The sequence below is a fragment of the Vigna umbellata genome, chromosome 6 (assembly GCF_029865625.1).
Source record: "Vigna umbellata cultivar VRB3 chromosome 6, Vumbellata_1.0, whole genome shotgun sequence".
NCBI lineage: Eukaryota > Viridiplantae > Streptophyta > Magnoliopsida > Fabales > Fabaceae > Vigna > Vigna umbellata.
The window spans coordinates 16605632-16619000 of NC_142170.1; the positions used below are offsets into that span (position 1 = coordinate 16605632).

At 45.2% G+C, this 13369-nt stretch overlaps 1 non-coding gene and 1 pseudogene across 1 annotated transcript; one reads left to right on the top strand and one right to left on the bottom strand.

Annotated features, from left to right (window-relative positions):
• The first annotated feature begins 11843 nt into the window (after positions 1–11843).
• Positions 11844–13361, top strand: LOC148196860 (uncharacterized; annotated as a pseudogene).
• LOC148196861 (small nucleolar RNA R71) lies at positions 12455–12562 on the bottom strand. Its single transcript, XR_015780533.1, has one exon. It is a non-coding gene; the product is annotated as a small nucleolar RNA R71 (small nucleolar RNA).
• Positions 13362–13369: the final 8 nt, after the last annotated feature.

Genomic DNA, 13369 nt, shown 5'->3' on the forward strand with positions numbered 1-13369 from the left:
TTAAACCACGAGTCCCCGGCAGCGGCGCCAAAAACTTGATGGACAAATTTATGAACACCAAATTATGATGTCACAAACTTGTTTTCAATCGGCAAGTATGACCGAATCGTTCAAGTAATAAAACTTGGTAAGACCAAGTATCGTTCCTCCCAAAGGACTCACGACCTAGTTTAGTTATGTGATTTCTTAATTAACTAAGACTTACAAACGAATTAATTGGGGTTTAAAATGCAAGACAGAAAATAAACATGTATGCATGAATTGTGATCAATGGCAAAACAAAAGATAAACACTTTCAATGAAATTTATGTATGGATATGTTGTTGGGGTTCAATTTCATCTTATCCACTCTCATATATTTTAAGGAATTCAACGATCAAATCACCATTGTTAATGCCACTCTCTAATGTACCTTTCCAGAAGGCTTCTCCCTAATCACGAGTTCATACAATTCCTAGCATTCCTAATGATTAGTTCATAAGTTCAGGAGCTTAACGACAACCAATATAAAATTGGGAGAAATTCCCCGGATCTAGACTTCCCCGTACGTTCCCGTATCGACAAAACCAATAATCATGCATCGAATGAGTTAAACCATGCAAGCATTAAACAAAGAGGAAAAACCCTAACTAATGATGAAAGAAAGCATAGATCTTAAATAAAAGATGTAAAAACAGATTCCATATATGAGAGTTTCACAAGACTACATTGATTCCCCAACAAACATAAAGAGGTTAGTTCACCATATTCATGGTGAACCTAGATGAATTACAATGAAAGAATGAAAGAATAAACCCTAAAAAGGTGAAGCGGAAGCCTCAGCATCCAAGATCCTCCTTCAAAGGGGTGGTAGAGAGAGTGTTTGCCTCGTTCCAGCCAGAGATACCTAACCCTAGGAAACCCTAAAGCTTATGTATCATTCGTAAATTACAAAAAGTCAAGTCCAAGCCCATTAAAGTGCCGCTCAACGGTAAACTACCGCTCAGCGGTGATTGCGTGACTTGTTTTCTCCCCTCAGCGGCCATTTTGCCCCTCAGCGGATCTCCCGTGACTTTCAGAGTACCGCTCAGCGGTAAACTGCCGCTCAGCGGTGAGTGCGTGACTTGTTTTCTCCCCTCAGAGGCCAATTTGCCCCTCAGCGGACCTCCCGCAAACTCCTGAGTGCCGCTCAGCGGTAAACTGCCGCTGAGCGGTGACTTCGGCTTCTCCTTTTGCACTTTTTGTTGTCTTTTCTGATTTCATCTCTCTCCTTCTTCACTTCTTTTACCAAATTCACCTTAAAATCTGCACCAAAAACACTGAAATCAAGCATAAACCTGTCCAACTCTCTTATTTCTAAAAATATACAGAAAAACATGATTTCAAGCTAGTTTCTAAGTGTAAAGGTTGCTTTTAGTGTCAATTTTAATCATGAAAATAACAGTTTTTCAACTGTTATCATGGACGATGTGGAGGAAATGGATGAAGTGGAGGAAGTGGACGACGTAGACGAAGGGGACGAAGTGGAGGAAGTGGAGGAAGTGAAGGAAGTCGACGACGTAAACGAAGGGGAAGAAATGGAGGAAGTTGAAGAAGTGGACGAAGTGGACGAAGTGAACAAAGTGGACGAAGTCGACGAAGTGGACGAAGTTGACGAAGTGGACGAGGTGGACGAAGTGGACGAAGTCGAGGAAGTGGAGAAAGTGGAGGAAGTGGATGAAGTGGAGTAAGTGAAGGAAGTTGAGGAAGTGGAGGAAGTGGAGGAAGTGGAGAAAGTGGAGGAAGTGGGCGAAGTTGACGACGTTGCGGAAGTGGACGAAGTGGAGGAAGTGGAGGAAGTGGAGGAAGTGGAGGAAGTGGAGGAAGTGGAGGAAGTTGACGAAGTGGAGGAAGTTGACGAAGTGAACAAAGTGGACGAAGTCGACGAAGTGGACGAAGTTGACGAAGTGGTCGAGGTGGACGAAGTGGACGAAGTCGAGGAAGTGGAGAAAGTGGAGGAAGTGGATGCAGTGGAGTAAGTGAAGGAAGTTGAGGAAGTGGAGGAAGTGGAGGAAGTGGAGAAAGTGGAGGAAGTGGGCGAAGTTGACGACGTTGAGGAAGTGGAGGAAGTGGAGGAAGTGGAGGAAGTGGAGTGGAGGAAGTGGAGGAAGTGGAGGAAGTGGAGGAAGTTGAGGAAGTGGAGGAAGTTGACGAAGTTGACGAACTTGACGAAGTGGAGGAACTGAAGGAAGTGGAGGAAGTGGAGGATGTGGACCAAGTTGACGAACTGGACGAAGTGAACGAAGTGGATGAAGTTGACGAAGTGGACAAAGTGGAGGAAGCAGAGAAATCGGAGGGAGGAAGTGGAGGAAGTGGACAAAGTTGATGTAGTTGACGAACGAAGTGGTAGAAGTTGACGAAGTGGATGAAGTGGATGAAGTAGTGTAAGTGAATGAAGTGGAGGAAACGAAAAAAGTGGAGGAAGTGAACGAATTTGACGAAATGGAGGAAGTGGTGGAAGTGGAGGAAGTTGAGGAAGTGGAGGAAGTGGGCGAAGTTAACGACGTTGAGGAAGTGGACGAAGTGGATGAGGTGGACGAAATAGAGGAAGTTGAGGAAGTGGAGGAAGTGGGCGAAGTTGACGACGTTGAGGAAGTGGACGAAGTTGACGAGGTGGACGAAGTGGACGAGGTGGACGAAGTGGACGAAGTGGAAGAAGTGGAAGAAGTGGACGAAGTGGTGGAAGTGCGAAGTGGACGATGTTGACGAAGTGAAGGAAGCGGAGGACGTGGAGGAAGCGGAGGAAGTGGACGAAGTGGAGGAAGTGGAGGAAGTGAGGAAGTTGACAAAGTGGACGAAGCGGACGAGGTGGAGGAAGGGGAGGAAGTGGACGAAATGGACGAAGTGGACGAAGTGGAGGAAGTGATGGAACTGTACGAAGTGGAGGAAGTGGAGGAAATGGGCGAAGTGGACGAAGTGCGGGAAGTGGACGAAGTGGAGGAAGTGGAGGAAGTGGAGGAAGTGGAGAAACTAGAGGAAGTGGAGGTAGTGGAGTAAGTGGACGAAGTTGACGAAGTGGAGGAAGTGGACGAGGTGGACGAAGTGGACGAAGTCGAGGAAGTGGAGAGAGTGGTGGAAGTGGACAAAGTTGACGTAGTTGACGAACGAAGTGGTAGAAGTTGACGAAGTACATGAAGTGGATGAAGTGGATGAAGTAGTGTAAGTGAATGAAGTGGAGGAAACGGAAAAAGTGGAGGAAGTGAACGAATTTGACGAAATGGAGGAAGTGGAGGAAGTGGAGGAAGTTGAGGAAGTGGAGGAAATGGGCGAAGTTGACGACGTTGAGGAAGTGGACGAAGTGGACGAAGTGGACGAAATGGAGGAAGTGGAGGAAGTGGAGGAAGTGGAGGAAGTGGAGGAAATGGAGGAAGTTGAGGAAGTGGAGGAAGTTGAAGAAGTTGACGAGGTGGACGAGGTGGACGAAGTGGACGAGGTGGACGAAGTGGAAGAAGTGGAAGAAGTGGACGAAGTGGAGGAAGTGCGAAGTGGATGAAGTTGACGAAGTGAAGGAAGCGGAGGACGTGGAGGAAGCGGAGGAAGTGGACGAAGTGGAGGAAGTGGAGGAAGTGGATAAAGTGGAGGGACTGGAGGAAGTGGAGGAAGTGAGGAAGTTGACGATGTGGACGAAGCTGACGAGGTGGAGGAAGTTTAGGAAGTGGGCGAAATGGACGAAATGGAGGAAGTGGACGAAGTGGAGGAAGTGGAGGAAGCGGAGGAGGTTGACGAAGTGGAGGAAGTTGACGAAGTTGACGAACTTGACGAAGTGGAGGAATTGAAGGAAGTGGAGGAAGTGGAGGATGTGGACGAAGTTGACGAAGTGGACAAAGTGAACGAAGTGGATTGAGTAGGCGAAGTGGACAAAGTGGAGGAAGCAGAGAAAGCGGAGGGAGGATGTGGAGGAAGTGGACAAAGTTGACGTAGTTCACGAACGAAGTGGTAGAAGTTGACGAAGTAGACGAAGTGGATGAAGTGGATGAAGTAGTGTAAGTGAATGAAGTGGAGGAAACGAAAAAAGTGGAGGAAGTGAACGAATTTGACGAAATGGATGAAGTGGAGGAAGTGGAGGAAGTTGAGGAAGTGGAGGAAGTAGGCGAAGTTGACGACATTGAGGAAGTGGACGAAGTGGATGAGGTGGACGAAATAGAGGAAGTTGAGGAAGTGGAGGAAGTTGAGGAAGTGGAGGAAGTGGGCGAAGTTGACGACGTTGAGGAAGTGGACGAAGTTGACGAAGTGGACGAAGTGGAGTAAGTGGATGAAGTGGAGGAAGTGGAGGATGTGGAGGAAGTGGACGAAGTTCACGAAGTGGACGAAGCGTAGGAAGTGGAGGAAGTGGAGGAAGTGGACGAAGGGGACGAAGTTGACGAAGTTGACCAAGTTGACGAAGTGGACGAAATGGACGAAGTGGAGGAAGTGGAGGAAGTGGAAAAAGTGGACGAAGTGGAGGAAGGGGAGGAAGTGGCGAAGTGGACGAAGTTGACGAAGTGGAGGAAGCGGAGAAAGCGGAGGAAGCGGAGGAAATTGAGGAAGTGGACGAAGTGGAGGAAGTGGAGAAAGTGGGCGAAGTGGAGGAAGTCGACGAATTAGACGAAGTGGACGAAGTTGACGAAGTGGACGAAGTTTACGAAGTGGACGAAGTGGACGAAGTGGACGAAAGTGACGAAGTGGACGAAGTGTACGAAGTTGGCGAAGTGGGGGAAGTAGAAGAAGTGGACTAAGTGGACGAGGTGGACGAAGTTGACAAAGTGAACGAGGTGGACGAAGTTGACGATGTAGACGAAGTGGAGGAAGTCGACGAAGTGGAGGAAGTGGAGGAAGGCGAGGAAGTACAGGAAGTGGAGGAAGTGGATGAAGTAGAGGAAGTAGAGGATGTGGACGAAGTTGACGAAGTGGAGGAAGTTGGCGAAGTTGACGAAGTGGAGGAAGTGGAGGAAGTGGTTGAAGTAGAGGAAGTGGAGGAAGTGGAGGATGTGGACGAAGTTGACGAAGTGGAGTAAGTAGACGAAGTTGACGAACTGGACGAAGTGGACGAACTAGACGAAGTGGACGAAGTTGATGAAGTGGACAAAGTGTAGGAAGTTGGCGAAGTGGAGGAAGTGGAGGATGTGGACGAAGTTGACGAAGTTGACGACGTGGACGAAGTGGATGAAGTTGATGAAGTGGATGAAGTGGAGGAAGTGGCGGATGTGGACGAACTAGACGAAGTGGACGAAGTTCACGAAGTGGACGAAGTGGACGAAGTGGACGAAGGTGACGAAGTTGACGAAGTGTACGAAGTTGGCTAAGTGGAGGAAGTGGAGGAAGTGGAGGAAGTGGACGAAGAGGAGGAAGTGGAGGAAGTTGAGGAAGTGACAAAGTGGACGAAGTTGACGAAGTGGAAGAAGTGGATGATGTTGACGAAGTGGAGGAAGTGGAGGAAGTGGACGAAGCTAACGAAGTTGACGAAGTAGAGGAAATGGACGAAGTGGACGAACTTGGCGAAGTTAACAAAGTGATGAAGTGGAGGAAGTGGAGGAAGTTGAGTGATGGACAAATTTGTAAGCACCAAAATATGATGTCACAAACTTGTTTCACAATCGGCAAGTATGACCGAATCGTTCAAGTAATAAAACTTGGTAAGACCAAGTATCGTTCTTCCCAAAGGACTCACGGCCTAGTTTAGTTATGTGGTTTCTTGATTAACTAAGACTTACGAACGAAATATTTGGGTTTAAAATGCAAGACAGAAAATAAACATGTATGCATGAATTGATCAATGGCAAAGATAAAAGATAAACACTTTCAATGGAATATATGAATGAATATGTTGTTGGGGGTCAATTTCATCTCATCCACTCTCATATATTTTAGGAATTCAACATTCAAATCATCATTGTTAATGCCACTCACTAATGTACCATTCTAGATGGCTTCTCCCTAATCAAATAGTTCATACAATTCCTAGCATTCCTAATGATTAGTTCATTACCGCAGGAGCTTAAGGCAACCAATATAATATTGTCAGTAAAATATTGGGAGAAATTCCCCGGATCTAGATTTCCCCGTACGTGTCCGTATCAACAAAACCAATAATCATGCATTAGAATGAGTTAAACAATGCAAGCATTGAGCAAAGAGGAAAAACCCTAACTAATGATGAAAAGAAAGCATATGTCTTAATTCAAAGATGTATTCAACAAATCCATATATGAGAGCTTCAAGAGATTACATTGATTCCCCAACAAACATACAAGGTTTAGTTCACCATATTCATGGTGAACCTAGATGAATAACAATGAAAGTATGAAAGAATAAACCCAATAAAGGTGAAGAGGTAGCCTGAGCATCCAAGATCCTCCTTCAAAGGGGTGAAAGAGAGAGTGTTTGCCTCGTTTCTGCCAAAGATACTAATTCTAGGACGTGTAAGTCCTTATATACTAGTTTAGAATTACAAAAGATTACAAAAGCCCAAGTCCATAAAAGTGCCGCTCAGCGGTAAATACCGCTCAGCGGTGATTGCGCTTCACGTTTCTTCCCCTCAGCGGCCAGTTTTGCCCCTCAGCGTGACTCCCGCAACCTCCTGAGTGCCGCTCAGCGGTAAAATGCCGCTGAGCGGTGCTTTCGGCTTCTACTTTTGCACTCTTTCTTGTCTTTTCTATTGTCATCTCTCTCATTCTTCACTTCTTTCACCAAATTCACCTCAAAACCTGCACAAAAACACTTAAATCAAGCATAAACCTGTCCAGCTTTCATATTTCTGAAAATATAAACAAAATGCATGATTTCAAGCTAGTTTCTAAGTCTAAAGGTTGCTTTTAGTATCACTTTTAAGCATGAAAATAACAGTTTTTCAACTGTTATCATTGAGGAAATGGACAAAGTGGAGGAAGTGGAGGAAGTTGACGAAGTGGAGGAAGGGGAGGAAGCGGAGGAAGTGGAGGAAGGGGAGGAAGGGGAGGAAGTGGAGAAAGGGGAGGAAGTGGAGGAAGTGGAGGAAGTGGAGGAAGCGGAGGAAGCGGAGGAAGCGGAGGAAGTGGAGGAAGTGGAGGAAGCTGACGTAGTGGAAGAAGTGGAGGAAGTTGACGAAGTTAACGAAGTGATGAAGTGGAGGAAGTGGAGGAAATTGATGAAGTGGACGAAGTGTACGAAGTTGGCGAAGTGGTGGCAGTGGAGGAATGGACGAAGTGGATGAAGTGGAGGAAGTGGAGGAAGTGGCGAAGTGGACGAAGTTGACGAAGTGGAGGAAGCGGAGTAAATGGAGGAAGTGGACGACGTAGACGAAGGGGACGAAGTGGAGGAAGTGGACGACGTAGACGAAGGGTAAGAAATGGAAGAAGTTGACAAGGTGGACGAAGTTGACGAAGTGGAGGAAGTCGGGAAGTGTAGGAAGTGGACGAAGTGGAGGAAATGGACGAAGTGGACGAAGGTGACGAAGTGGACGAAGTGGATGAAGTGGATGAAGTGGAAGAAGTTGAGGAAGTTGAGGAAATGGACAAAGTGGAGGAAGTGGAGGAAGTGGACGATGTGGACGAAGTTGACGAAGTGGAGGAAGTGGAGGAAGTGGAGGAAGTGGAGGAAGTAGAGGAAGTGGAGGAAGTGGGCGAAGTTGACGACGTTGACGAAGCAGACGAAGTTGACGAAATGGACGAAGTGGAGGAAGTGGCAAAGTGGACCAAGATGACTTCATGGACGAAGTTGACGAAGTGGACGGAGGTGACGGAGTTGACGAAGTGGAGGAAGTGGAGGAAGTGGAGGAAGGGGAGGATGTGGACGAAGTTGACGATGTGGAGGAAGTGAAGGAAGTGGAGGAAGTGAAGGAAGTGGAGGAAGTAGATGAAGTGGTGGAAGTGGCGGAAGTGGACGAAGTTCACGAAGTGGACGGAGTGGAGGAGGTGGCAAAGTGTACGAAGATGACGAAGTGGACGAAGTTGACGAAGTGGACGAAGATGACGAAGTGGACGAAGTTCATGAAGTTGACAGAGTTGACGAAGTTGAGGACGTGGAGGAAGTGGAGGAAGTGGAGGAAGTGGAGGAAGTGGAGGAAGTAGAGGAATTGGAGGAAGTGGAGGAAGTGGATGAAGTAGAGGAAGTGGAGGATGTGGACGAAGTTGAGGAAGTGGACGAAATGGACGAAGTTGAGGAAGTGGTTGAAGTTTAGGAAGTGGACGAAGTGGAGGAAGTGGACGAAGTTGATGAAGTAGACGAAGTGGACGAAGTGGACGAAGTGGACGAAGTGGACGAAGTGGACGAAGTGGACGAAGTGGACGAAGTGGACGAAGTGGACGAAGTGGACGAAGTGGACGAAGTGGACGAAGTGGACGAAGTGGACGAAGTGGACGAAGTGGACGAAGTGGACGAAGTGGACGAAGTGGACGAAGTGGACGAAGTGGATGAAGTGGAGGAAGTGGACGAAGTTGAGGAAACGGAGGAAGTGGAGGAGGTTGACGAAGTTGACGAAGTGGAAGAAGTGGAGGAAGTGGAGGAAGTGGAGGAAGTGGCGAAGTGGACAAAGTTTGCGAAGTTGACGAAGTGGAGGAAGTGGAGGATGTGGATGATGTCGAGGAGGTGGAGGAAGTGGAGGATGTGGACGAAGTTGACGAAGTGGAGGAAGTAGACGACATTGACGAAGTGGACGAAGTGGAGGAAGTGGAGGAAGTGGAGGAAGTGGACGAACTAGATGAAGTGGACGAAGTTGACGAAGTGGACGATGTGGACAAAGGTGACGAAGTGGATGAAGTCTACGAAGGTTGAGAAGTGAAGGAAGTAGACGAAGTTGACGAAGTGGACGAAGTGGACGAAGTTGACGAAGTGGACGAAGTGGATGAAAGGGACGAAGTGGACGAAGTTGACAAAGTGGAGGAAGCTGAGAAAGCGGAGGAAGTGGAGGAAGTGGAGGAAGTGGATGAAGTGGACGAAGTTGAGGAAATAGAGGAAGTGGAGGAAGTTCACGAAGTTGACGAAGTGGAAGAAGTGGAGGAAGTTGCGTAGTGGAAGAAGTGGAGGAAGTTGCGAAGTGGACAAAGTGGAGGAAGTGGAGGAACTTGAGTGATGAGTCGTTATTTCTTGAACTAGATTTAATTTATTGCATTTAAATAAACTAGGGAATTGTGTTTAATTGTCTGTTATTTCCCCGTATTCCGAATTCTGCTTAATTTGGTCGGAAATTCGTAATTGTGCTAATTTGGGTTTTCTGACCTGATTAAGTGCATTTCTGGTTGCAGGGATGTTGTGGAAACATCATCTGAAGCATTGGGATATGGCGTGACACACTCAAAGGCTCAACATTTAGTCATTTAGATTCTAATTAAAGTTTTAATTTCGTTTTCTAGAAGCCCTTAATTAGAATTAGGTGTTTTGGACCCTTTTAGGGGCAATTTTGTAAAAAAAAAGAAGACCCATTTGTAGGACATGTGCCTTTTTAGTTAGGGTTTTATTGTGTGGACCCCACCCTTATTAAAAGGATAGCACACGGCCTAGTTAGCCGTCACTTGCATTTTGCCATTTTACTCTCTTGTTTTATTTGTTTTGGAGGTTCTTGTAATGGGGGAGTATATGTTTCTTTGACTCTGGGTTTTTGGGAACGTTGGGATAATGAATGAAGAACACATTTCTCTTTTTCTTGGAGTATAAAAACGGTGATTCATAGTGTGTGTGATGGTTGATTTCATCTTCAAGTTAAAAAAAAAAGAAGAAACGCTGTCACGGTTTTGTTGGCTTTGAATGTTCCCTTTGTTTTATTCTGCCACACACAATGCACATTCATTTTTCTTAGTTTGGAGAAATGATGATTTAATTTGGGAAGCGTTACACGCTGTGCTGGAAGAGACGTGTGGAAGTTTGGTGACACGGCTTGTATGGGAGGCACACATTTAAAGTTATTTTAGAAGCAAGACAGCAACACGCTGATGGCTAATGTGGAGTGGGAGAATAGAAGCACTTTCATACAGCTGATTTACGGAGATTAATGGAGAGGCACGGATCCCAAAGGTGGAGTTGATTCATATTGCTGGAAGCACGTTTGAACGGACAACAGCAATAGAAATTGTAGTAGCACGTTAGGTGAAGTGTGAGGTGTCACGTGGATTTCTATCCTTGGAAGTGAAGCACAAAAATTTTGGAGAAAGGAGATATCTTGGGAGAATAAGGTATAGGTGATGGGACGTTAGCAGCAACAACAATGCATTTCCTTTATTACTTTGAGAATGAAGAGGTGATTAGATGGGGGTAGGTGTACTTGTTTGGTGATAATTTTGAGAGAAGAAATATTTGTGTTTCGTCAGGATTTAGAACCCTAATCCAAAACATTCAAAGTTGTCTGCTCCGATGTCCAGTTGTGTTGTCTTCTCTCTTCTCCTTGTCCAAGCCGCGGGGGAGGGTGCCTGCAAAAGACACTCCGACGCTCAAGTCAGTGACTTTGCGTAATAATCTTGTAATCAAGATTTAGTTATCAAAGCTCTAAGTTTTTAGTTCAAGTTCAAGTTACCTGTCCTCCTTACCAGACAAATATTTATAAATTATAATGAGCTTACCGTTAGGTTTGACTCATTAACCACCAATGAATGACAATATTAATTGTCAATAAATGTCAATTATTTTCATTACCTCCCCGACAGTTATTACTATTAATTACCTTAACGGCTGATTTAACCGATCGGTTTATAGACCTGAGAGGTATCATCGGTCGGGCTGATTTAACCAATCGGTTCATTGACCTGAGAGGTATCATCGGTCGGGCTGATTTAACCGATCAGTTCATTGACCTGAGAGGTATCATCGGTTGGGCTGATTTAACCGGTCGGTTTATTGACCTGAGAGAAATCATCGGTCGGACGACTCTTCTGCACCCTTACCGTTCGGTCGGCTATGATCCCATAGTAACAATTTTCTTTGGAGAAATGGATGCAGCGAGGAACATGTGCATTGGAGGTGATGGTGATTGACTATTGAGGGCATTGGTGTACGGTGGTAGGCTTTGAGAAAAGGAATTTTATTCAATTGCTTTGGAGCATAACGGAGCAACTTCACGGTGATGAAGTTCATTTCATTTCTTGTACAAAGCAAGTTCATTGATTATTGGATGGCGCGCACGTACTTGGAGGTAAAAATGGTTTTTGTCTTTCTTTATTCACACTTGCACTGAGAATGTTTGATATTATATGTTGGAATGCATTCAGCTTGGAAGGAGCTTACTAAGTCATTTTATTTCCACTTTTCAAACATTTTTAACACCGTTTCCGTGATGAATGTTGCATTTCATTTTCCTGCTGTGCGTTTTCCAAACTGCTGCAATGTTTAATTAATTTATTAGTTAAGCATTACTCTTTTAATTGAAGTTTTATTCCAGCCGTGTGCATTTGATTGTTTATATTTTGATAGCTTTAATTGCGTTTGGATATTTACCCATTGCATTGTTTACTTTAATGTTTGCATGCACTTTAATGCTTTCAGTTATATTCGGTTTTGTTTACTTTCCAGTTTCAATTTAGTTTAATTGCATTCACAAAACACATCCAAACCCCCCCCACTTCGTGTTTGACCTAAGCCACGAACCATATTTGGTCCTTGAGAGACGACCTAGGAGTCACTTCCTAGCACTGTACTGCATTCTTTAATGCATATCAAATTTGACGGGCCGCGACAGCCCTAATCAAATTTTGGCGCCGCTGCTGGGGACCAACGGTTCGATTTTAGGTCTTTTGTTGTGTTAATGTGTTGTTTGAGTGTTTGTATATGTTTTGTCTTGTATGTTTGAGTATTTGTGGCTATTTTGTTTGCTTAGGTTGTTTTGTGTGTTTGAATTTTTTTTTTGTGCTATCGTTTCATGATTTTAGGGTGTTGTGACTTAGTGTATGACTAGGGGTAATCCTGGGCCTATACCACCCTTTGATCCGGAGATTAATAGGACTTTTCATAGGTTAGCTAGACATTCTAGAAATTTGTCTTTAGAGTCTCTTTTTGAGTCTGTTCCATTAGATACTGTGCATCCCACTGCTGAGTACTTTGTGCATACTGCATCTACTGCATCTGTTGCATTTGCACTTGATTCTGATTCTGATTCTGTTGTTTTTCACACTGAAAACAATATGGCACAACCTCCACCTCGTGAGAGGACTTTTAGGGAGATGGCTACACCTGATTTCGATATTGAAAGCTTGTGCATCCAATATTCTAATGAGGACGTTCCATTTGTTTTAAAGACTGGACTGATCCATTTGTTGCCCAAGTTTCATGGTCTTGCAGGTGAAAGTCCACATAAGCATTTGAAGGAATTCCACATTGTCTGTTCCACTATGAAACCGCATGATGTTCCTGAAGAGCACATCTTCTTGAAGGCATTCCCTCATTCATTGGAAAGTGTTGCTAAGGATTGGTTGTATGGTTTGGCGCCTAGATCCGTCACTAGCTGGGATGATTTGAAGAGGCTGTTCTTGGAGAAATTTTTCGCAGCAACTCGGACCACAGCTATCAGAAAAGACATAACTGGGATTAGGCAACTTGGTGGAGAGAGCTTGTATGAGTATTGGGAGAGATTCAAGACACTTTGTGCTAGCTGTCCCCACCATCAGATACCTGAACACCTCCTTATCCAGTATTTCTATGAGGGTTTGAACAACATGGATCGGGGTATGATTGATGCTGCCAGTGGTGGAGCTCTAGGAGACACCACACCTGCTGAGGCCAGGCAATTGATTGAGATGATGGCCTCCAAGTCCCAGCAGTTTAGCACCAGGATTGATGCCATTGTGGTGAGGGGCGTACATGATGTTGTTGCCCAGTCTTTATCAATTGTTGAAAGCAAGTTGGAAGGCAAGATTGACTCTCTTGAGAAGTTGGTGACACAGTTGACTACCAACCAGAGATCTACAGCTCCATCTGCATCTGTTGCATGACTATGTGCTATTTGTCCTTCTAGTGACCACTATACAGATGCATGTCCTTCTTTGTAGCACCCTGCTGCCTCTGATGCGCCTCAGGCTTATGCTACGAATATTTACAACAACAGGCAGCAACATCAACATCAACCCCAACAATAGCACAACCATGACTTGTCCAACAATAGGTATAACCCAGGGTGGAGGGATCACCCTAATCTCAGATGGAGCAATGCTCCACATCATCAGCAGCAACAACAACAACAACAACCACCTCATTTCCAGAATGTTGCAGGTCCTAACAGATATGTGCCTCCTTCTGTTCAGAGATTTCAAAGGCAACATCAAGAGATTCCTACCCAGCCAGCTTCCCAACCTTCCACTTCCTCTTCTGAGCTTACCTTGGAGGAGTTGGTGAAGCAGATGACTATTCAAAACATGCAATTTCAGCAGGAAACAAGGGCCTCAATCCAGGAGACAAAAGCTTCCATTTAGAGCTTGAC